Raw genomic sequence first — 21,766 nt, forward strand, 5'->3', positions numbered from 1 at the left:
CTGCAAACTCAGAATCTCTTACTATGCTTCAAAGAATATTCCAGAAGCGTCAAAGGCCCACAGGCCATACGACGTAAGTTCAACTCTACCCAAGAGCAACTTCAGAAAAAGACTTTGAAAGTTCCTCTGGAACACAAACCATCAATTCATATTAACTGTGACTCATTAGATGATTTTTCTACTTCTGAGTTAGAAAAATGTGACTCCAAGTTCCAGTCCCAAAACAGGAACACATAATCTGAGCAGAAGAGAATCCAATGACGAATAAGAAAATCATTTTCCTAATAAAGGCTGATACCCCATTATCATTATTACTGGTGTCATTTCTTGAATTAGATTAAATTACTTACAGTGTGGAAACAGGCCCTTCGGCCCAACAAGTCAACACCGACCCGCCGAAGCGCAACCCACCCAGACCCATTCCCCTACATTTACCTCTTCACCTAACACTAAGGGCAATTTAGCATGGCCAATTCACCTAACCTGCACATCTTTGGACTGTGGGAGGAAACCGGAGCACCCAGAGAAAACTCACGCAGACAGGGGGATTTGCAAACTCCACACAGTCAGTCGCCTGAGGCGGGAATAGAACCTGGGTCTCTGGCATTGTGAGGCAGCAGTGCTAACCACTGTGCCACCGATTTTAAAACCCTGCTGCACCTGGTATTCCCAGGCGGTCTCCCATCCAAGTACTAACCAGGCCTAGGTCTGCTTAGCAGCTGAGATCAAATGTTTTCAGGCTAGTATGGCCGTAGGCCTTAGGTAACAAAACCTACCTTCCATGGTGGCATTAAAGATCCTGAAACACTACTTGAAAACCCGTCGTCTATGCCTCAGTCATTGCTCTTTATGAGATCTGGCAGTGTGCATTTCTTACATCCTAACTAATGCCATACTTCAAAACCACTTCATTGTCTGTACAATGCTTTGAAATATCCTGAGGTCATGGAAGACACTGTAAAAAATGTTCTTTCATTCAAAGTTGCTGATGGCTCCAAAATAAAGCCTTCAGTCAGTTTTATTCAAAATGGCAAGAAGTTAAATATCTTTTATTTACTCTAAATTACCGCTGGCACGTTGGAGGCCCAGATTAATGGGTATTGCACTGATCATTCTTATTTACATATATTACAATGATCTCACAGTAGCATCAACTTAAGCGCACACAGAAGTTTTCAGAACTGAATGGCAATGCCAGAACAATCATTAGGGAAGCAAACCCAATAGAAAAGGATGGAAAAAGATATTGGTATGCTGTACTTATGTCCCCAAACCAACAGCAAAATGAAAGTGTATTAAAAGCCATTATCTTGTAATAATTTAGCCAGCACAATCCAATTTCCCCTATAGTGCTTCCAGCATGATTTTTTCTATTACAGATGACTAAATTTTGAGAATATAATCAGAATTTTTTTTTGTAATACGATGCTGTCATTAGTGAAATAATGTAGCACTGTTTGGTATGCAATGAGCATTCTGTTCTGGAATGGAAATGCTAGGCAACTAGACAAAACAAGCAGTGCAGAGGAAGCCCTCGAGAGCACTGCAGCACAACCATGGAGCTTTGAATGGACATGTATTATAAACTGGCCAGACAAGAAATACCACAATAAAGACAGCAAGCATTGATGGCTCTGACTGACAATCTCAATGCAGTATTACCTTTGTTAAGGCTGAGGCCCTGCCACTAATCAGCTAATCATAAAGCCATCACAAATGCAGCAAAATAAACAGTAGTAATGGTTAGGTAAAATAACAAGACCAAGAATCCTGGAATCATCAGAGATTAAAATCAGAGAACAGCTTCAGCACAGAAGGAGGGAATTCTACCTGCTGTGTCTCTACAGTCTTTTTCTGAGAGTAACTCAGCTGGTCCTATTCCATTGTCCTTTCCACACAGAACAGATACAGCACATAAATCCACTAGCAAATGGTTGGGTGACACTGCTGCCTCACAGCGCCAGGGACCTGGGTTTGATTCCCACCTCGGGTGACAGTCTGTGTGGAGTTTGCACATTCTCCCCTTGTCTGTGTGGGTTTCCTCTGAGTGATATGGATTTCTCCCACAATCCAAAGAAGTGCAGGTCAGGATGGATTGGCCATGGGAAATGCAGGGTTACAGGGATTAGTTCACACTTACCTAGTAACTGCTAATTTTGTCCAGAATTACAATTTTGAGAGTTTCCCCACCCCTAAGGTTAAGCTGACTTTTTGTACTCGCCAGATTTAATCGTATATGTTTCGTTCGACAAGGGTTTAACATTTGCAATTTTCCATTTCTCTGTCACCAATTTTAGATCCTAACTTCTATCAGCAAATTAAGGTGATCATTTAAATTAGATTAGTTTACTTTAAAAATGGCCAACTCTTCCTGTGTTGCCACCTCCTTATTAATTCTTAGTCCATCCAGTATTTTGCTTGTTCCTGTCCAAGGGATCCAATTAATGGAGGCTGAGGGGCTTGACAGACATTGGCAGCCTTATTCATACTTAGCTGCACACCTGTAGTTCTGTTCATGGCAGTGGGACCATTCACTGATCACCTCTTTGATAAATCATAGGCAACTCCTATGTACCTCACGTTCCGGAATGAGATTGATGCAGGACAGGTGTTCCCGAAGAGACTCTTTCTGCTCTGGCTTTCTTATGTTGCAACCCAAGAAGGATTTCAATGGTAGCCTCCCAACTTTAAAAGGTTTGCTGTTCGCTAGGCAATATTCTCATCTGACCTCCATGTCGGAGTGCAGCAATACCACCTTCAAATTCTTTAAAATCCATCCAATCGCCAAAACGCACCTTCTACCCCTCCCCCCCCTCCCCCCACCCCCCACCCCCACCAAGTCCCAAGAGCGCACCACAAACCTTGCAAGAAAAATAGTAAATCTAAATTGGATTGCTGGGCCTCAAAATAATATTACTGGGGATCCTTCCTAGAGTCTGCTCAGCAGAACCTCCCTTTGATGTGACCCTTGATTGGACACTGACTGCTTTTCAAGGAAGGGCCCTCTCCCAAGGGGGGCTACATTGCCAATGTCCAGAAATTCAGCCAAATTGTACTACAAGAAAATCTTTCTTGATATTTGCTTCCCAAGAAATAGTCTTTTTTGTCTAAAGTAGAAGATAAAGTTGCCGTGGTCTTACCAGACATTAGGGCGGCTCTCTCAATAGGAATAATTGGTGGTGGTTTAATATGATGGTCACTCCACCTCAGGCAAGTCGGGAGGTTGAGAAGTATGGAGCTTCATGGTAACGTCAACCAGAATGGGAACTGAACCTCACTCTGTTGGCATTACCTCTGCATTACAAGCCATCCCGAGTTGATAAAGTGGACAGCTGGAAAAAGCACAGCAGGTCAGGCAGCATCAGTGCAGCAGGGGAGTGGACATTTTAGGTTAGAATCTTTCATCACATCTTGATGAAATGTTCTGACCTGAAATATCAACTCCTTTGCTGCTCTGATGCTACTTGACCTGCTGTAAATTTTCTAGCTCCACTTTTTATCGATTCTGACTTTCCAGCATCTGCAGTCCTCACTATCTCCCACTTACACACCATCCACCTGACTGAGGTGAACAGTCCCCTCAAAGTAAAAGCAGCAGAAGGTCTGTCAATCAGTTGAAGACCATTGTCCCTTTACTTAAAAAAAAACCCTCATCCCTCTCCAAGATGAATAGTTACGTTCAGATTGAAAATAAACACTGCATCTACAGTGAAAGAAATCCAGTCTTTAAAAAAATTAAATATCACATAATCTATAAATTGACAGCATTAATGGTCACCTTCCAAACAACTGGTTACTGCATCTGTAATCTAGGAATTATAGGATTAAGGTTGTCACAGTGTTGGTAGTATAGCTTTTGACTTTATTGTAAATCCATCAGTTACTGACAACATAAAAGTTAACAAGATGAGAGAGCACTCTAATTACAAAGTTATTATGAGGTTATGTCCTTTCTGACTTAATAATTCAGAGCTAAATTTGTGCCCTGGAGGCCAGTCTGGTAACTAAAATTTGAAAAGATATCCCATTAGCATCTACAAAACATTTTATAATTTCCCAGGCAGAAAAGGATTTCTGGCATTATGCCTTCCATACCCACATCTCAGCTAGTTAAGGCTTAGCAATCAGCTGTTATCCACAATGGATTTATCTTCCTTGGGTTAATAAATATTCTATTGACTGTGTATCCATCTGGCAATGAAAGCCTGTGTTAGAAAAAAATCCAGATGACACAGAGTCAGGGCCATATGCAGTATTTCCAAATTGGGTTATGAATTAACTATGTATCTGATGCAACTGGAGCCTCCAAGAGCACATAAGATCTGTGTATAATTCAACAAAACCTGATTATATTTATTTACATTATTAAGAAATAATTACTTACTGTCAAAATTATGTTTAAACCTTTTCTCTTCACTGAATAACGAAGAAACTCTGGAGGTTAATAATTTTGAAATTAATAGTCAATCTAATGCACAAGATTGCATCATATTAACAAAAAGCTGCTAACCACAAAATTGAGGGCAAAGCATATTGAATTATAAAAAAATAAATCTGCTCATGTAGAAGCCACACAACTTCACCTCGATGTCAGTGATGGAGTGCCTCCCTTTGACAATGTAAATAATACTGAGTTCAAGCAAGTCCAGATAATGGACCTGATCTTTTTCCCTGTCCTGATTTCAGCAGTAAAGTCATTGCAAATTCAGGAACATCATCAGAACTTCAAACCTTCCACAGTTTTGGCATTATCCCTCTTGATTTAATATGCGCTGGCCCTGATTTTAGCTGGCTACAGTTGGTACAAATCGAGTAGGGAATTGTTAAAAGAGAGTGTGTGGGGCGGGGGGGGGGGCTTGCCATTTTATTCCTCATCAATTTTGACTGTAGTTTAAAACTGGCAGGCTCACTTCAATTATGTAAGAAGGGTTCCAAATACACCAGGTCTCATTCCACAGTTCCTGAAAATCAAAGCAGGGATAGGGGTCACGGTTTCTGCACTCCCAAAACCTGCTGGAACCATGATTGTAGCCCAGAAAATGGCAAGTTTCTTTGTGGGCTGGGTCGAAGAGACCATTCAGAAGAATCTCACCTTACAATAAGATTGATGCCATTGTTCCAACAGTCTATATGCAGAAGTACTGAAAAGATAATTATCTTTGATAAAGAATAAGAATGAGGTAAGCCATTCAGGACTGAGATGGGGAAGAGTTTCTTCCTGAGGGAGTTGGGAAGCTGTGGAATTCTGTCCCATTGTTGGGGCCTGTTCATTCGATATATTCAAGAGGGAGCTGGATGTGGTCCTTGTGGCTAAAAGATCAAGGGGTATGGGGAGAAAGCAGGAATGGGATACTGAAATTGCATGATCAGCCATGATCATATTGAATGGTGGAGCAGGCTCGAAGGGCTGAATGGCCCGATCCTGCACCTTTTTTCTATGTTCCTATGCTAGTTCAATAGCTACATAGACTGCTCAGAAGTCAGTCAGTCTTTTACATAAGGAGGTTCTCGGGGGGTTTCATTCCTGCATTGAGTCAGTGGACCACGGCTAGTTACTAAGGGGCCTACAGAGTTAATCTCAGTTCCAAGGCAAAGAAAGTGTGGAATTGACAGGGATTTCACTCCTCAATTGCGCTTTTACTGACACTTGGAAGTTTGAGTTGTGAAGATAGCTTTCTTAAACCAGGCTTGAGCATAAAAGATTGAATTTTGATCCAAGGTGTTTAAAATGTTAAAAAGATTCAATACGGTGGATTTAGAGAAACAATTTATTCTCGTGGGGGAAATCAAGAAGATGGAGATAAAATCTTAAAATTAGACCTGGACCATTTAACAGAGAGATTGCTTTTTCACAGAATGAGTAGCAGAAATCCAGAATTATTTGCCCCAAAAGACTCAGTGACAATTGGAAGTTTCAGAATGAAAATTCATAGACTTTTGTTAGGCAAGGAAATCAAAGGAAATGAAGTTGAGCACGGTAATGGTTTCAAATACAGTTCAGCCATGATTTAATTTAACAGTGGAGCATACTTGAAATGCTAGATGGCCTCTGCTTTATCCTCTGCTCCTAACAAACCTTGCCAAAAGTCCTACTGATACAAAAGGTGTATGCCAATAAATAGCCTATCACATTAAATGTCAAGCATCACACATTAGCTACCTGGTTAAGCTGTCGGAGTTCATAACCTACAGTCCACAATCCACCATGAAGAACTTGGATTGAACAGAGACAACTGAGCAGAAAATAATATATAAAACTAAGCCATGAACTTAGGTTAAGCAGTCGTTCAGGCTGAAGGAGGGAAAGCAGGTAGGACACAGAGTCATAGAGATTTTACAGCATGGAAACAAATGACAAAATTAATTTAGTCCCATTTGCCTGAGATTGGTCCATATCCCTCCATACCTATCCCGTCCATCTGCCTGTCTAAACGTTTCTCAATGACAAAATTGTACTCACCTCCACCACTACCTCTAACATCCTGTTCCAGACACTCATCACCCTCTGACGGAAAAGAATTACCCCTCTGGATTCTTTTTTAATCTCTCCCCCTCACCTTAATCCTAGGCCCATTAGTTTTAGACTCCCATACCATGAGGAAAAGCTTTGGATCTTCACCTTATTTATGTCTCTCATGATTTTATAGATCTCTGTAAGGTCAACCCTCAGTCTCCTACACTCCAGAGAAAGAAATCCCAGCCTATCCAGCCTCTTCTTATGATTCAAACCTTCCATTCCAGGTAACATTCCAGTAAATCCTTTGTGCACTCTTTCTAGTTTAATAATATCCTTAGTAGTAGTAATAATAGGGTAACCAGGACTGCACACTGTACATGGTCAAACCAGGGATCCGTCCTGATTCAGTGAAGAGTACAGAAGGACATGCCAGGAGCAGCAGCAGCCAGACCGAGACATAAGGTGGCAAACTGACAAAGCTCTTACAGTCTTCAGGTAGAGAACAGGATGACTTGCATGGAAACAGCATCAGCAGCAAGTGATGGACAGAGCTAAGCAATCTCACATCCATAACTTAGAGGAAAGACCAACTTGGTGACGTATATCAAGGATTTGAAAAGAAAGGGAGAGGCCAGTGTCAGTGGAGACGGAGAACACAAATTTGGTTTGAGCAAATACCAAATGGTTTCTCAAGAGTTTTCAGGAATAGAAACGACTGTTCCTGTCCTAAGAAAAGTAAGAAAGGAAGCTTGAATAGGGCTACCTGGCTTTTCAATCTTATTCTGCTCTTAAATGAGACCATGAGCAATCTTCTACATCAAATCTTCACATTAGCATTGCCTCCACATTTTGGCACGGTGGCTCAGTGGTTAGCACTGCTGCCTCACAGTGCCAGGGATCCGGTTTCAGTTCTAGCCTCAGGCGACTGTCTGTGTGGAATTTGCACATTCTCTTCGTTTCTGCGTGGGTTTCCTCTGGGTGCTCCGGCTTCCTCCCACAGTCCAAAGATGCTCCGAAGAGCAACCCACCCAGCCACAAGAGGGCATAGTTTTCTGGTGAGTGGGGAGATTGAGAGGGGCTTTGGGAAAAAAACATTTTCACTCAGCGAATGGTGGGAATCTGGAATACACTGCCTACAAAGGTAATGGAGGCTGGAAACCTTACAACCTCTAAAAACATGTTTGGATGAGTACTTCAAATATCATAGCATTCCAGGACATGGGAGAAGTACAGGAAATTGAGATCAGCTCGTCTTTACTGTTGGTGATCTGGGTGCAGATTGAATGATCTGAAGAGCCTTCTCTGCACTGCATGAATCTATGGATCTATTTAAAATTGAGGCGTTCAGATGTCTGAAACCTTTAAGTGTAGTTATCGTATGGTTTATGGAGCTGGATGAGATTACAGAGACAACAAGAGGGAAGGCCACAGAGGAACTTGAAAGCCAGCGTAGGAATTTTAAGATTATGTTATTGCTTAACAGTGAGTGTAGTGATAGTTGAAGTTAACTCCATAGAATCCTTGCAGTGTGGAAGCAGGCTATTTGGCCCATCAAGTCTATACTGACTCTCTGAAAAGCATCTCACCAAGACCGCCCTCTTCCCCCCCCATCCTATCTCTGTAACCCTGTATTTCCCAATGCTAATCCACCTGGCTTCCACATGTTCCCATGGCCAATCTGCCCATCTTTGGACTGTGGGAGGAAACTAGAACAGTGGGAAGAAATCTATGCAGACACAGGGAGAATATGCAAACTTCATACAGATAGTTGCCCGGGACTGGAATTGAACCTGAGACCCTGTCAGGCAGCAGTGCTAACCGCTGAGCCACTGTGCCATCTTGACATGAGTAAAGATATGGGCAGCAGAAAGTTGAATAGCTTCAAGCTGATGGAGAGTCGAACCTAAGAGATCTGCCAGGAGACCTTTGGACGAGTCAAGTCATGGGGTAAAGAAAGCAATAATTGAGGAATTCAGCAGCAGTTTGCAGGGTGAAGTCAGGCAATGGTCCAGAGGTGAAAATAGTTCTTCTTATTGATTGACCTGGAAAGGCAGTCAGAGGCTTATGTTAGGATCAGAATGACATCTAAGTTGTGAACTTGCAATGCCTTTCAATTTTGTAAAAGTAAAGAACTACAGATGCTCAAAGTCTGAAATAAAATGGAAATTGTTAGAGAAAGTCAGTAAGTCTGTCAGCATCGGTGGCATGGTGGCACAGTGGTTAGCACTGCTGCATCACAGCACCAGGGACCTTGGGTGACTGTGTGGAGTTTGCACATTCTCCCCGTGTCTGCAGGGGTTTCCTCTGCGTGCTTAGGTTTCCTCCTGTAGTTCAAAATGTGCAGGTTAGGTGAATTGGCCATGTTAATTTGCCCATAGTGTTCAGGGAGGTTAGGTGCATTAGTCAACGGTAAATTAGAGTAATAGGGTAGGGGAACGGGTCTGGGTGGGTAACTCTTCAAGGGTCAGTGTGTACTTGTTGGGCCGAAGGGCCTGTTCTCACACTGTAGAGTTTCTATGATCTACAGAGAGAAAACAGTTAATGTTTCAGGTTCAGTCCAGAGCAGCATTCTGCAGAAGGGTCATTGAACCTGAAATGTTAACGCTGCTTTCTTTCCATGGGTGCTGACAGATCTGCTGAGTTTCGCCAGCAGTTTCTGTTTTTGTTTATTCTTAGGAACAGGGATGGAATCAGAGCCAGGGAGTAGAGCTCGGAGCAGCAAATGAAGACAATGGAATGAATTTGCTCCTGAGTTAGTGAGTTATAGTGGCAGCTACCATTGCTGTTCAGGTATAGTAAGAAACACAAAGCATGGGGAGCAGATTCCTGTGGCTGAGGCAGCAAGTGCTGGCGCTATATCTAAATGGTTGCCAGCCCTATTCACATTGCTGCTTGGACAAAGGATTTTGACAGCTACTCAGAGACATCTTGCTGATGATACAACCCCTTTCCCTAATAACAACAAGCAATCAAGGAGCTGACTGGAAGGCACCAACAATGACAGAATAAAAATGTGAGTTGTCACACTGATCAGCAATGTCTCCCTGCAGATAACAGGGAAGATCCCCTTTCCCAAGGATGACAAATGAAGACCACCTGGGGAAAGGATGCAGAGCTTGTTGTCAGTGTTAGAAGCACATCAATGACCTCAATCATCCTGCAAAGTGATCTAAGGGGCAACCTTTTCACACAGAGGCTGGTGCATGTTTGGAATGAGCTGCCAGAGGAAGTAGTGGAGGCTGGTACAATTGCAAAAGGCAGCTGGTTTGGTATATGAACAGGAAAGGTTTAGAAGGATATGGGCTAAATACTGGGAAATGGGACTGGTTCTGTGCTGTACAACTCTGTGACTCCATGATTTTATTTCCTACCTTGTTTGCTTTGGGTCTTCCATGAGGTAACATGAAAGGGATGGCTTGATGAAGCCAGAGTGATCAGCCAAATAGTGACCATAGGGTTAGGCAGCAGCAGAGCCTCTCAAAGTTATGGCTTTATCTCAACAAGAGGCGACCATTCATCACTGCTGATCTCCATGATAGCCCTTGAATTTAATCATGTGCAGGTGTCTGTAATATACTGCTCTCATGGACTGCCCTATCTCTACCAGTACAAGGTGCTGTGCTTATCTGCTGGAGGAAACTAACAGTCTTCTTTGATATATTTTGTTGTGATTCCAGACCAGTCCATGAACTTTATGTTATGAACCCTGACAAGATAACCAAATTATCAAATTACAGTTTGGTAAGAGTCCAGCAACCTTTTTGAACTTGCATTGAGAATGAAGTGCAAGATTCCATGATTGCGAAAGACTGCAATACTTCAATACACAAATTAGAACATAATACAATTTACGCTGCATAAACAACAGCTTTTTGCGAACACCCAGAATTAACATGTAGTAAGCATGGATCATACACTTCACAGCAGATATCAAAATTAATCTAATCAAGATGGATCCCACAGAGCTCTCAGCTACTCTCCCAACATTAATGACATGGCATGTTATCAAATCGATGTAAACTTCAAAAGGGATTACATCCTTCACTTTCGTTGACACGTCCTTGAAAATTCGACTCGAGATCCTTTCCATTAGGAACTCTCTCAACATCTGTCCATGCTGTAGTCAATCAAACTCCTGTCCTGAGTCCATGTTCCCCTGGACTGCAGAAACTGATCGCCCGTATCTATTCACTGTTGCAACTCCAGCTTTTCACCAATAGCTAGTTCCATTGAGCCAAACCTTTCCTTATGCTTTTACCCAAGCCCCAGCTACAAATCCAACCATTATACTACCCTTGACTTCTAATTGGCTCCCACCACACAGATTCAATGTGGATCAGCTGCCTTCTCTGCAGTTGTAGCTAAAAATCAGCATTTCTGATGTAGAGTCTACATCTGTCTCTCGTTGGTTCATAACTTTCTCGCAGTTACTCTGCTGCTAATGTTTACCCAGCTTCCCTGAGCTGGTATTGCAACTTGTATTGATCTGTGACCTTTGAACTCATATCCAATAATCCCTGAGTTGTCCTGCGTGTCTTATTGAAAACTTTGGAACAGGCCCCTACCTCCTGTTGGGTAGAATTGAATGTTATCATCAAACATCTTCTGGAGTAAATGCACTTCGAGTCTTACATTTCACTGGCTTCCTTTGCAATTTGATACACACGAACTGGATTTCATCCTGGTTTGTATGAGAAGATGGCACACAATATTAAACAAAGACACAGGACTTGGAAAAGGTGCTGTTACCGACACAGCCACATTCTCAGACCTAAGAATTGGACAGCCACAGAGGTGCCTGGTGGCTGGCAAGACAGGAGTTAATGAAAATGAGTGCACAGCACTCCAGTTGGCACACATCTCATGGATTATGAATGTCTCTACGCTGACTACAGCTCAAGAAGGCAGCTCACCATCGCCATCTCCAAGGCAATTACTAACAACACTATCAACATCCTGAGGTTAGCATTGACCAGAAACCCAGCTGGACTCATCACATAAACATAGCGGCCAGAAGAGCTGGTCAGAGGCTAGGAATACTGTAGTGAGTAACTCACTTCCTGACTCCCCAAAGCCTGTCCACCATCTACAAGGCTAAAGTCAGGCATGTGATGAAATAGTGCCCTCTTACCTGGAGGGGTGCACTCAAGAAAGGGAGTTTGTAGCCTCATAGACTATTAATTCAGAGACCCAGGATGTTCTGGGGTGACTCAGGTTTGAATCGTCCTACAGCAGATGGCAGAATTTGAATTCAATATAAATATGGGATTAAGAGTCTCATGATGATTGTCAAGAAAGATCCACCTGGTTCACTGATGCCCTTTAGGGAAGGAAACTACCATCCTTACATGATCTGGCCTTCGTGTGACTTCAGACCCACAGCAATGTGATTGACTCTTACCTGCCCTCTGGGCAATTAGTGATGGGCAATAAATGTTATGCTAACTAATGATTCTCATCAGCATTTATGGGAGGTCCAATGTCACACTCCACCATTAATGTTACCTTGATTTAACAATAACTGTTTCAAATATAATTTCCCTATACTATCCAATAGTCAGACCATAACAGAGAAGGGAAGAACCAGGCAAAAACATATCCACCCATTGAGATGACAATAGAGAGGCACTAGAAGGAACATAGTCAAACATGTCTAAGGCTGTAAATAGGTCAGAAAGAACATAGAGGAAAGGTTTACGTTTGTCACAATTGCAAAGGTTATCATTTGTGACTTAGATAAGAGCAGTTTTGGTACAATGGTATGATGGAAATCTGATTGGAAAGAGTCAGACATTTTGGAAAAGATGGACACAATTATAGAAGTCAACAATACATTAAACGGAAAGAAATGGCTGGGAAAACTCAACAAGTCTGGCAGCATCTATGGAGAGAAAGCAGAGTGAACATTTCAGGTCCAGTGCAGAATTGCAGAATTGAGTTGTGAAGAAGGGTCACTGGACCCAAGACATTAACTCTGCTTTCTACTTACAGATACTGCCAGATCTGCTGAGTCTCTCCAGCAATTTCAGTTTTTCTGTCTCTCAAACTTCCAACATGTTCAGTTCTTTGCTTTGTTATAATCATGAATTGCTAAATTTCGAAGAGATTGTGAATAAGGATATTTGTATTTTAATTCTGTTTGTTGTTTCATCCACGTTTGGTAATTGTCATCCATTGTAGGAGCTTTAATACTTTTCATAAATTTGCATGCAAATCTTTATCAAATAATTTGTCAAAGTCCAAACAAATTATATTAATTGGATGCCCCATGTTCACCCATTAATTTTTACCAATTAATGAGAACTTTAGGCTGTTTTTGTAACTAGCGAACATTTTTCATTATACATTTTACACTGATTGATCTATAATTTCTAGTTATTGGTCATATTGTTAGTTGGAACATTGCTGCACTTGTTCAAGAGCAGGAGTTTGATGAGCATATAATTAGCTATCGCAGCATTGCAAAGAGACATTAAATCTGAAACGGAGGCCATTTAATTATGACGAGGAACTTTCTTTTTCCACCATCTGAACAGTTAGCTCAGTCCGAGCTTCAAACTGTTTGAGGCATGAACCTTTGCACCTCTGCATCAGGAGTCCCTACAGTATGGTAATGACTATACTTGAAAGACATTAAAGGTCTCAAAGGATATGGACCAAAGGCAAGTAAATGGAGTTGAGCCACAGATCTGCTATGATCTCACTGGAAATTGGAACAGGCTCTTGGGGCTGGATCCTTTGTCCTAAGTTTCTAGGAGCAGTTAGCACCATGGAATGTTTGGTGAGCCCAAGCATTGCTAAATAAATGCATGCGTTTGCTTCTTTCCTTTGAGTCACATGAGTCTAAACTGTTCATTGGCAGGCTTTCATCAGCATGCTGAGTACATTATCAATTGAAATGCTGCAGACGTGGGCAACAAGACCAGAGAGGCACCTTGCTGGCAACAGTCAGTTCATGCACTATCACTGGGGCTGTCATCCTATTATGGTAACCCACATCCAAAAGTTTTTGGCCCAACCAAAGGTTCATCAGCTCAGTAGCCCATCAGCCTCTGCAGCGACTGTGCTAGTGGTGGATGGTGTTTGGGTGATACTTGGAGAATGAGGGTTAATTGAGGGCCTAGAGACCTTGAAAACAATTAACTAAGATCAGAGGGTTCCAGGGTAAGAAACTTTGGCTGTGATGACAAGGAAGAGTGTGTCCCAGTGGACAGACAGTACCATCGATGGTCATTGATGCCAGGCTGGTCTTCCTTGGTCCAAGATGACATGGAGAAAGTGAGGACTGCAGATGCTGGAGATCAGAGCTTAAAAATGTGTTGCTGGAAAAGCGTGGCCTGACCTGCTGTGCTTTTACAAAATGACATGGCTTTAGACAGATGATGAGCCTGGCACTGAATGTCTTGTGATACCATGTTTTTCTAGCCTTCCTGCCTCCCATCCTGTGTCAGGAGGGTTGGCTAAATTCAACCAAAGTTTCAAAACTAACAATTTCCTGAGGATGTCTTTGCAAACAATCTTGGTGATAGAAGATAGAAAAGGCAGGTTTTCTGGGTGACTGTAGTCTATATGGACATTGAAATTCTGCCAATGTCCTCAGTCCTTTCTACTGCTTAGTAATGACTTTGGATGATGAATACATAGAACATAGAACTTAGAACATTACAGCGCAGTACAGGCCCTTCGGCCCTCGATGTTGCGCCGATCAAAGCACACCTAACCTACACTAACCCACTATCCTCCATATACCTATCCAATGCCCGCTTAAGTACCCATAAAGAGGGAGAGTCCACTACTGCTACTGGCAGGGCATTCCATGAACTTACGACTCGCTGAGTGAAGAACCTACCCCTAACATCAGTCCTATATCTACCCCCCCCTTAATTTAAAGCTATGCCCCCTTGTAATAGCTGACTCCATACGTGGAAAAAGGTTCTCACTGTCAACCCTATCTAACCCCCTAATCATCTTGTACACCTCTATCAAGTCACCCCTAAACCTTCTTTTCTCCAATGAAAACAACCCATATGCCTCAGCCTTTCCTCATAGGATCTTCCTACCATACCAGGCAACATCCTGGTAAACTTCCTCTGCACCCGTTCCAGTGCCTCCACATCCTTCCTATAGTATGGCGACCAAAACTGCACACAATATTCCAGATGCGGCCGCACCAGAGTCTTATACAACTGCAGCATGACCTCAGGACTCCAGAACTCAATTCCTCTACCAATAAAAGCCAGTACGCCATATGCCTTCTTCACTGCACTATTTACCTGGGTGGCAACTTTCAGAGATCTGTGTACATGGACACCAAGATCCCTCTGCTCTTCCACACTACCAAGTATCCGACCATTAGCCCAGTACCCCATCTTTTTATTACTCTTACCAAAGTGAATCACTTCACACTTAGCTACATTGAACTCCATTTGCCACCTTTCTGCCCAGCTCTGCAGCTTCTCTATATCCCGCTGTAACCTGCCATATCCTTCCTCACTGTCTACAACTCCTCCGACTTTCGTATCATCTGCAAACTTGCTCACCCAACCTTCTAACCCTTCCTCCAGGTCATTTATAAAAATGACAAACAGCAATGGTCCCAAAACAGATCCTTGCGGAACACCGCTAGTGACGGCACTCCAAGATGAACCTTTGCCATCAACTACTACCCTCTGTCTTCTTCCAGCCAGCCAATTCCTAATCCAAACCTCCAACTCACCCTCAATGCCATATCTCTGTATTTTCTGCAGTAGCCTACCATGGGGGACCTTATCAAACGCCTTACTAAAATCCATATATACCACATCTACCGCTTTCCCCTCATCTACCTCCTTAGTCACCTTCTCAAAGAATTCAATAAGGTTTGTGAGGCACAACCTGCCCTTCACAAAACCATGCTGACTATCCTTGATCACATTATTCTTATCCAGATGTGCATAAATCCTATCCCTTACAATTCTCTCTAAGACTTTGCCCACAACAGAAGTGAGACTCACTGGCCTATAGTTACTAGGATTATCCCTACTCCCCTTCTTGAACAAGGGAACCATGTTTGCTAGCCTCCAGTCCTCTGGCACTACTCCTGTAGACAAAGAGGACACAAAAATCAAGGCCAATGGCTCTGCAATCTCCTCCCTTGCTTCCCAGAGAATCCTAGGATAAATGCCATCAGGCCCAGGGGACTTATCTATTTTCACCCTTGCCAGAATTTCCAACACCTCTTCTCTACATATCTCAAAGCCATCCATTCTACTTATTCGTGCCTCAGTATTCATATCGACAACAATGTCCTGTTCCTGAGTGAATACTGACGAAAAGTATTCATTCAGTGCCTCCCCAATCTCTTCAGCCTCCACACGCAACTTCCCATTACTATCCTTGATTGGACCTATTCCTACCCTAGTCATTCTTTTATTCCTAACATACCTATAGAAAGCCTTAGGGTTTTCCCTAATCCTACCAACTAAGGACCTTTCATGTCCCCTCCTTGCTGCTCTTAGCTCTCTCTTCAGGTCCTTCCGGGCTACCTTATAACTCTCAATCACCCCTATTGAACCTTCACGCCTCATCTTTACAAAGGCCGCCCTCTTCCATTTAACAAGGGATTCCAATTCCTTATTAAACCACGGCTCCCTCACACGACCCTTTCCTCCCTGCCTGATAGGTACGTACTTATCAAGGACACTCAATAGTTGCTCCTTGAACAAGTTCCACAATATCTTAAAGGAGGAAAAAATATATCTGTCCTGTATCCCTATTTAGGTTCTTGTCCTGACTATGAGATTAGGACTTTAATCAAGGTCTAGAAATTGTCCTAGAAATTTTAAATCTCATAAAAAGGAAGTGTATTTCTGGGAAGCAGCTGCTTTTAGGACAAGCTCAATGAGTAGAGACTGGGAATTGAAGAATTTTTGCTCATTAAGATCAGTTCACATTTTCTTGGCTCCATTGTGAGTTTCCTTTGCCACACGCAGTTTAGCTGCCTGATTTCAAACATAAATTAATCATTTCTGCTCAAGGTCAACCCTGATTTCATAATCAATGGCTGTATTTGGATTACACAGCAGGGGAATACAGCAGATGTTAGGCACTAAAATTTCTCCAGTTATACTTATTTTTAAATAGTTCTGCCCTTTATTAAGTATTTCTTTGAATCATTCAAATGTTGATGGATCATGTTGTTATTCAAAATGGTGCATTCTTCAGCACTAGGAGAAAGTGAGGACTGCAGATGCTGGAGAACAGAGTCGAGAACGTGGTGCTGGAAAAGCGCAGCAGGTCAGGCAACATCCAAAAAGCAGGAGAATTGATGTTTCGGGTATAAGCCCTTCATCAGGAATGAGGCTTGTGGGCTGGAGGGCTGAGAGTTAAATCGGAGGGGGGTGGGGCTGCGCGGAAGGGAGCTGAGAATGCGATAGGCAGATGAAGGTGAGGGAGAAGGTGACAGGTCGAAGAGGTGGTTGGAGCAGATGGATGGGAAAGATAGACAGATCAGCAGCGACGTGCTGAGTTGGTGGCTTGGGAGTGGGATGATGTGGGGGTAGGGGAAATGAGGAAATTGTTGAACTCCACATATATCCCGTGTGGTTGCAGGGTCCCATGGTGGAATATGAGGCATCCTTCCTCCAGGCATCGGGTGGTAATGTTTTAGCAATGGAGGAGGCCCAAGACCTGCATGTCCTTGATGGAATGGGAGGGAAAGTTGAAGTGTTCAGCCATGAGGTGGTGGGGTTGGTGGGTGCGGGTGTCCCAGAGATGTTCTCTGAAACAACTTAAAGAAGGCGTTCTGTCTTCCCGATGTGGAAGGCAATTTCTGTTAGATGTGGAAGGATCCTTTGGGGTCCCTTCCACATCCGATAGAAAATTACTGTTGCACCCAGTGTGGTCTCCTCTACATCGGGGTTCAGGGCCTCCTCTGTCGCTAAACCCTTACCACCCAACACCTGGAGGAAGAACGCCTCATATTCCACCTTGGGATCCTGCAACCATACAGGATAAATGTGGCGTTCAACAGTTTCCTCATTTCCCCTCCTCCCACACCATCCCAGTCCCAAGCCACCAACTTAGCACCGCCCTCCTGATCTGTCCATCTTTCCCATCTATCTGCTCCACCCCCCCCACCCCTGATATATCAACTTCTACCTCACCTTCATCTACCTATTGCATTCTCAGCTACCTTTCCCCCCAACCCCACCCTCCTCCCATTTATCTCTCAGCCCCCATTTCACAAGCCTCATTCCTGATGAAGGGCTTATGCCCGAAATGTTGATTCTCCTTCTCCTCAGATGCTGCCTGGTCTGCTGTGCTTTTCCAGCAGCACACTCTCAACTTTCTTCAGCACTAATTTGATATAACTGAAGTCAGCACTCAAAACTGAATGGGTTAAGAGAAGATACTTTGCACGATAGTAACAATGCGGCTCTTGATTAAAGTACTCTTTGCCTTAAATGAGGCTGTTACGGTCAAATGTTAATCTAAAATAAGCCAGGTTAATTATGGAATAAAAACAAAAGCTAACCTGAATTTTCAGTCCTCAGTTGGGAATAAACAGTGAGGACAATTCCTGGTTTCACAACCCTGATCTGGGAGATAACTTATCCAGAAGTTTGGATTGCCTTCTTCTGGACTGCGTGAGTACCTTACAATGTTTTCAAGAAAAATAGCTAACCAATAAACACAATCTGCCGATTCCACAGAAACAAACCCAAAAGCAGACACATCACAACCAAAAACTATAGCCACACTACTTTATATCAAAGACATATCAGAAATGACGTCCAGACTGTTCAGACCCCTTGGCATCATGGTAGCACATAGGCCTACCAACAAACTGAAACAGCGACTAAGGAATCTATTAGATCCTACCTGCAAAACTAACATTATGTACAAGATACCATGCAAGAATTTTATGGCCCGTAATCTTCACTGTCTCACCCTCCACTGATACTCTCATATGCCATCCAAGGAATCTCGTATTCACCATGGTCCCTCTGTACTTCTTATGACTCTTCTCTGTCCCTCCCCATATTCCCACGTTCCCTCTATCTATCTCTGCTATTTGCTAATGCTGTCTTTGTCATGTTTAATCCTCATGAGCTATGTAATGGCAATGAGAATTATCAGAAATGGATATTTAAAAACATCACCTTAAAAAAATTCCTGAAGAAGGGCTTATGCCCGAAACGTCGATTCTCCTGCTCCTTGGATGCTGCCTGACCTGCTGCGCTTTTCCAGCGACACATTTTTCAGCTTTAAAAAAGAATCTAACAGAGTTATCAGTAAAACAACTGCAACAATTCACATTTAATAAAAAAAAACTGATAAAATGAAGAAAAACTTTATTGTTGTGGTTGCACATATCACACATCATTAATATTATAAATATTACATCTCTGATTCCTCTCTTCAGTTCTGTTTCTAATCTCTGTCCCTTACTTACTGGAAGGCAGCTGTAGTTCTAGCAGCTCCATAATCATTGTTCACTCTTATATGGTCAGCCAATTACTTTGAGTTGCGCTCTCAGAAAGCAGGTGGCCAAAGGCTTCTCACTGGGAAAGTGGACGTTTGTTTATATTGTGGGGTTTTATGACAGAAGAAGAAAAAAACATTAAGTCACTAGTTTATCATATACTAGGATGAGCAAGTTCTTTCTCTCTTTCATTTATTTCAAAGCTTCTGAATTCAGTTTGAAGGAAACCTCACGAAAGTCAGATGTAAAAATAGTTTCTTCTGTAAAAGGGTTACTTTTTTGTTCAAAGCAGTTAAGGGGAGAAGATATAAAAGCAAAATACTGGAGAGCTGGTCAAAGAACAAAAGGTGTTGGAGAAAATCACAAGGCCTAGCAGCATCTGAAAAGAGAGCAACAGAGTTAACATTTAACATCCAATGAGGAAAACCAGTCTTTAGAATCAAATGTTAACTCTGTTTCTTTCTCATGTGAGTAAGCTACCTCAGTGTAAGGTTTTTGTTTGCAAAATTATCAGGACCAGGTGAGTTTGGTTACAAGTCCGCATTTGTTATTCAAAACTGAGAAAGTTGAAGATCCCAGTGGTGTGAAGATTTAAGGAAAGGTGGTCACAGCTGATAGGACAGGAATTATCGGCGAAAAGCAATTAAGGAATCTTGAAAATTTTATGTAGAAAGAAATACGTGTGATATTTGGATAACTGGAAAATGATTGTTTTGGGGAATAGACAAGGACATTATTTTGCTATGAGTTTTCAACACTTTCAAATTGCATTATATAGAGAGAGCTTGGTTTGTTTTATTTTAGTTTTATTTCTCTTGTGTAATAAACCTCTGTTTTATTGTAGAACCAAATCTCAGCCCTCTGTGTTTGTGTTTCAGTGAGAAAAGCACTATGTTATATTAAGAAAAGAAATGACCTTTCAGACCTTACATTCTAGCATCTGATTTGTCCATTAGGAACATGAGCTGGGGTTTTAGCTCTGTATTATTGATGAAAATTCCCCACTGCACCTGGAGAGCTTTATCTGCAGTCAAAGACTCACTATTTGAAATGGGCTTTTCAACAGTGAGTCAAGTAATAAATTGAATGGTATTGGAAGATCTGTAATATCTCAGTATGTCACAGGTTGATAGAATGCATCAAGTGTGTTAGTGCTGTGTGTGCTGATGGCCAACCCTTGGTATTCCTTTCCCACAGCAAATGCTTAAACTGGGTATCCTATGTCCACAGCCTAAACTATAGGAAATCAGAGGGAGACTGGTTCCCCAGCGCTCAGGCCTACCATTATGTACATGAATATGAATCCCAACTAGTGGTAATTAGCCTCATTGCGTGTTACGAGACAGGAACCACTCACCCTAAGCAGGGCAGCCTTTAGTCTGTCAGGTGCTTTCTCATGAAGTTTGTTTTGAGAATTATCCGTCGATAGGTGGATCGATACCCTCAGCACTGGGCCAGACAGGCTCAACAAAGAGGACATCAGTCTTTCTCACTGCGAGCTCGAACATAGACACCATGCTTCTTGCCTTCCTACTAACAGGTTGTAATGCATGCAAGAGATTTGTGAGCAAAGAACTTATAAGGATCAACATGGACATGTCTGCACTCAAAGAAGTTCGATTCACTCATACTGGTCTCCCACTTCTGGACAGGGAAAAGCCCAAAGCACAAATCATGAGCAAAGAGAGATAAAGAACATTCAAGTTTCGATGATTGATCCCCCACAGAAGACTCTGAAAGATTTCCTATACTTTTATTTATCCATGTGCACCCATAGTTGACATTCATCTCCACCCCAATGTCAAGGATCAGTTCTATTGGGCACTTGACACTGTCAGCATCAGAATTTCCAGCATCATAGTTCTGGGCAAATTCATTGAAACATTGCTCTTGACTACACAGTTTGACTAGTAGGGTGCGATCACCAGGGAAGTGATAAGGTGAACAGAAATAGACCGAAGCTGTTTAAATTATTCTATTACCATGAATGTGTGTGATGAGTATCTTTCTAACTATGCTACAGGGTTTTCTGATGTCTCACTACTTATGTCAGCTAGAACTCCTTGTCACCAATATATACCACACTCAACAATGTCCTTGTCACTTGGAGCTGTCACAGCAATATCTGTAACATAATACAAAGGCCAGGCTTCAGCCAAGTGAGCTCTCATCACCCCAGGAGGAAATTTTTGCCTCAGGTCAACAATTGCTATACCACTGACCTGCTGACCAAGAGAAAAAGTACCTCACCCTCCTCAATCAGAGTCATGCACTCAGCAAAGCAAGAATGCAAAGTGGGATCATCTGCTCTTCACAAACTATAACTCTATCCACAGGAAAACTAAATCAAAGGAATGTCACTGGGAAGAGGTTTATTGCTTTACAATGAAATCATTCACTGCAACTGAAAGGACAACCCTCATATGAGAAGTTGAGAGCTCTGTGTCCATACTCAGTGGGGTTTAGAAGGATGAGGGAGGATCTCATTAATGTTTACAAAATACTGTGAGGCCTGGATACAGTGGATATGAAGATGATATTTCCATTGGTAGGAGAGACCAGGACCAGAAGACACAGCCTCAGATTGAAGGGATGAGCCTTTAGAATTGTGATGCGGAGGAATTTCATCAGCAGAAGTTGTTTATCACTGCTGCAGGAGGCTATGCAGGCCAAGTGTATTTAAGGCCGAGATAGACAGGTTCTTGATTGGTAAAAGGATCAAGGGTTACAGGGTGAAAGCAGGTGTAATAACTCAGAAAGCCGAGTGGAAATAAACAAGGTTCATGTTTTGATCACCAAAATGGAGTCACTTGGCGTGATGTACAAAGGTTAATCAAAGCCCA

General features: G+C 42.4%; 1 pseudogene; it reads right to left on the bottom strand.

Moving 5' to 3' along the window:
• Positions 1-648: 648 nt before the first annotated feature.
• LOC140481722 (5S ribosomal RNA) lies at positions 649-757 on the bottom strand (annotated as a pseudogene).
• Positions 758-21,766: the final 21,009 nt, after the last annotated feature.

This window comes from Chiloscyllium punctatum, chromosome 9, assembly GCF_047496795.1.
Source record: "Chiloscyllium punctatum isolate Juve2018m chromosome 9, sChiPun1.3, whole genome shotgun sequence".
In the NCBI taxonomy this organism is placed as follows: domain Eukaryota; kingdom Metazoa; phylum Chordata; class Chondrichthyes; order Orectolobiformes; family Hemiscylliidae; genus Chiloscyllium; species Chiloscyllium punctatum.